The sequence below is a fragment of the Leptonychotes weddellii genome, chromosome 16 (genome assembly GCF_054177405.1).
Source record: "Leptonychotes weddellii isolate Sample4059 chromosome 16, ASM5417740v2, whole genome shotgun sequence".
NCBI lineage: Eukaryota > Metazoa > Chordata > Mammalia > Carnivora > Phocidae > Leptonychotes > Leptonychotes weddellii.
The window spans coordinates 49,797,445-49,802,187 of NC_138384.1; positions in this window are offsets into that span (position 1 = coordinate 49,797,445).

A 4,743-nucleotide genomic window follows, 5' to 3' on the forward strand; every position below is an offset into this window, starting at 1 on the left:
TTCAGTTTTGGTAGTTTATATGTCTCTAGGAATGCATCCATTTCTTTGAGATTGCCTAATTTTTTGGCATATAGTTGCTAATAGTATGTTTTTATAATTGCTTGTATTTTGTCGGTGTTGGTTGTGATCTCTCCTCTTTCATTCATGATTTTATTTATTTGGGTCCTTTCTCTTTTCTTTTTGATAAGTCTGGCCAGGGGTTCATCAATCTTATTAATTCTTTCAAAGTACCAGCTCTTAGTTTTGTTGATCTGTTCTACTGTTCTTTTGGTTTCTATTTCATTGGTTTCTGCTCTGGTCTTTATTATTTCTCTTCTCCTGCTGGGTTTAGGCTTTATTTGCTGTTCTTTCTCCATCTTCTTTAGGTGTAGGGTTAGGTTGTGTATTTGAGACCTTTCCTGTTTCTTGAGAAAGGCTTGCATTGCCATATACTTTTCTCTTAGGACTGCCTTTGCTGCATCCCAAAGATTTTGAACAGTTGTTTTCATTAATTTTTTTAATTCTTCTTTAGTTTCCTGGTTGACCCATTCATTCTTTAACAGGATGCTCTTTAGCTTCCATGCATTTGAGTTCTTTCCAACTTTCCTCTTGTGATTGAGTTCTAGTTTCAAAGCATTGTGGTCCAAAAATATGCAGGGAATGATCCCAATCTTTTGGTACCGACTGAGACCTGATTTGTGACCTAGGATGTGATCTATTCTGGAGAATGTACCATGTGCACTAGAGAAGAATGTGTGTTCTGTTGCTTTGGGATGGAATGTTCTGAATATATCTGTGAAGTCCAACTGGTCCAGTGTGTCATTTAAAGCCTTTATTTCCTTGTTGGTCTTTTGCTTAGATGATCTGTCCATTTCAGTGAGGGGGGTATTAAAGTCCCCTACAATTACTGTATTATTGTTGATGTGTTTCTTTGATTTTTTTATTAATTGGCTTATATAATTGGCTGCTTCCATGTTAGGGGCATAGATATTTACACTTGTTAGATCTTCTTGTTGGATAGACCCTTTAAGTATGATACAGTGTCCTTCCTCATCTCTTATTATAGTCTTTGGTTTAAAATCTAATTTGTCTGCTATAAGGATTGCCACCCCAGCTTTCTTTGATGTCCATTAGCATGGTAAATGGTTTTCCACCAGGGCACCTGGGTGGCTCAGTCATTAAGTGTCTGCCTTTGGCTCAGGTCATGATCCCAGGGTCCTGGGATCGAGCCCCGCATCGGGCTCCCTACTCCACAGGACGCCTGCTTCTCCCTCTCCCACTCCCTCTCCTTGTGTTCCCTCTCTCGCTGTGTCTCTGTCTATCAAATAAATAAATAAAATCTTTAAAAAAAATGGTTTTCCACCCCTCACTTTAAATTTGTAGGTGTCTTTGGGTCTAAAATGAGTCTCTTGCAGCAGCATATCAATGGGTCTTGGTTTTTTATCCAATCTGATAACCTATGTCTTTTGTTTGGGGCATTTAGCCCATTTACATTCAGGGTAACTATTGAAAGATATGAATTTAGTGCCATTGTATTGCCTATAAGATGACTGTTATTGTATAATATCTCTGTTCCTTTCTGGTCTATGTTACTTTTAGGCTCTCTCTTTGCTTAGAGGCCCCTTTCATATTTCTTGTAGGGCTGGTTTGCATGAAACCTCTAACTTATTTAAAGGTCGGAAGAAATCTTATTTGAAGTAAGAGCTCCTTCTGGAAGGAGATTTACTTGAGTTAGGAAAGTTATTTTTTGAGTTGAATAAAGGGGGAAGAAAATCCCAAAGTGACAGGTTCAAGTTATATATTACCTCTATTTCTAATAGGATATGTCTCCTTCCTGTTGGAGATCTTTTTACTATGTGAAGTTTACTCACTGGAAAAAAGATGGATTTCCCTGACTTCATTGGGGGAATGGAAGAGAGGTAATGGAGGAGGGAATTTAACGTATGGGCTGCAAAACTGACTGGGATGGGCAATGGAGAAGAGGATCCAGCAAGCCTCAGGAAATGGAATAGAGCTTTAAGGAGGTGATGGAAACAAAAGAGTTTTCCTTTTAGGAGACTAGGTGCCAGTCCCTGTTTATACACTGATGGAAGGTCAGTGGAGGGAAAATAGATAAGGAAAGGGATCATGGAAAACAGCAGGTCTAAATTACTTGAGATGTGAATGATATGGGTCATTAGGGAAATTCTAACCAAAATCCACAATGAGGTATCAATCCACATCTACCAGGATGGCTCTGGGGGAAAAAAGTATTGACAAAGCTGTGGAGAGATTGGAACCCTCATAAACTGCTGATGGGAATGTAAAATGGGACAATGTAAAAAATAGTTTAACAATGTGGAAACCAGTTTAGTATACTTAATACTAACTTAAATATAAAAATGCCATTGGGTCCAGCAATTAGCTGGGTACACACCCAAAAGAATTGGAAACAGGACTCAAACAAACATTTGTACACCAATGTTCGTAACAGAATTATTCACAATAACCAAAAGGTAGAAATAACCCAAGTATCTGTTAACACATGAATGGATTTTTTTAAAATGTGATACATTCAGGGTGCCTGAGTGGCTCAGTTGGTTAAGTGTCTGGCTCTTGATTTGGGCTCAGGTCATGATCTCAGGGTGGTAAGATTGAGCTCTGCATAGGGCCTTGCACTGGGAGTTGAGCCTACCTAACATTTTCTCACCCTGTCCCTCCATCCCTCTCCCACCACTTGTATGCTCTCTCTCTAAAAATACATAAAATAAAATATAATGTGACACAGTCATGCAATGGAATATTATTCAAATATAAAAAGGAATGAAGTTCTGGGGCGCCTGGGTGGCTAAGTCGGTTAAGCGACTGCCTTCGGCTCAGGTCATGATCCTGGAGTCCCGGGATCGAGTCCCGCATCGGGCTCCCTGCTCGGCAGGGAGTCTGCTTCTCCCTCTGACCCTCCCCCCTCTCATGTGCTCTCTCTCTCTCATTCTCTCTGTCTCAAATAAAAAAAAATAAAAAAAATTTAAAAAAAAGGAATGAAGTTCTGATACATACCACGAGATGGGTGAAACTTGAAAACATTATGCTAAGTGATTAAAGCCAGACACAAAGAGATACATATTATCATTCCACTTATAGGAAATATCTAGAATATGCAAGCTCATAGAGACTGAAAATAGATTAGAGGTTGCCAGGGGCTAGGTGGAGGGGGAAATGGGAAAATATTGCTTAAGGGGTACATATTTTCTGTTTGGTTTGATTTTTTTTTTTAAGTTTTGTATGTCCAACTATAAATAAGTCACAGAGACAACAAGTACAGCAGAAGGAATATGGTCAAAAATATTGTAAAAACTGAAGCACCTGAGTGGCTCAGTCAGTTAAGCGTCTGCCTTTGGGTCAGGGATGATCTAGGGTCCTGGGATCGGGCCCAGTATCAGGCTCTCTGTTTGGCGGGGAGTCTGCTTCTCCCTCTCACTCTCCCTCTGTTCTCTCTCTCAAATGAATAAATAAAATCTTTAAAAAAATATTGTAAAAACTGCACAGTGATAGATGGTAGCTACACTTATCATGGTGAGCATTGTGTAATGTATAGAGTTGTCAAATCACTATGATGTATACTTGAAACTAATATAACATTGTATGTGAACTATACCTCAATAAAAAAGGTTGGTTTTTTTTTTAAAGATTTTATTTATTTATTTGAGAGAGAGAGACACAGCGGGAGAGGGAACACAAGCAGGGGGAGTGGGAGAGGAAGAAGCAAAGAAGCCAGCTTCTCGCTGAGCAGGGAGCCCGATGCGGGGCTCGATCCCAGGACCCAGGGATCATGACCTGAGCTGAAGGCAGACGCTTAACGACTGAGCCACCCAGGCGCCCCTCAATAAAAAAGGTTTTATAAATAGATAGTGGTAGGAAATACAAAACCTTGCAAATTTACTCAACTCCACTGAGTTACATACTTGAAAATTATTAAAATGGCAAATTTTGTGTTACATACATTTTACCACTATATATATACACCAAAAAACCTACAAAGTGAGAGATTTTGTCCAAATTCCAAAACTCAAAATTTTTCCTCTGTTATACTATTTCAAAATTTCATGGAGTTTTCTATTGATGAAGCTAAAACAGTTAGTTTGAGTAATCTTTGTATAACCAACATACATAGTATTCATGTTCTCCTATTACAGGATTTAGGGGTTCCCAGAACCTAATTGTTCCACTCTACACAGAATAATACTTTCTCTTATCAAGAATCTGAAAATTGGGGCACCTGGGTGACTCAGTCGGTTAAGTGTCTGCCTTCAGCTCAGGTCATGATCCCAGGGTCCTGGGATTGAGCCCCGCATCGGGCTCCCTGCTCCGCGGGGAAGCCTGTTTCTCCCTCTCTCACTCCCCCTGCTTGTGTTCCCTCTCTTGCTGTCTCTCTCTCTGTCAAATAAATAAATAAAATCTTTAAAATTAAAAAAAAAAGAATCCGAAAATTATTAGTCCCCTAAGTATTAACAGATGAAGGAAAGAATGATTGAATTTCCTGTAGAGAGTAGAGTCTTACAGTCATAACCAAATTAGCAAAAGCAGTTTTACTTGCCTACCAGATAAAACAGAACTGTTTTAGCAGTTTTATCAGTGACCTGAGTATCCACTGAAAATGAGCACAAAGGGGCTGAATGTTGGGAAACATAGAAAGTAGAGGTATCCCCCAGCCACTGGCCTGGAATAACAAATAGAATCATCCAAACAGACAGAAGAGAAGACAGTGAGTAAAAGGAGAAAAAGGAG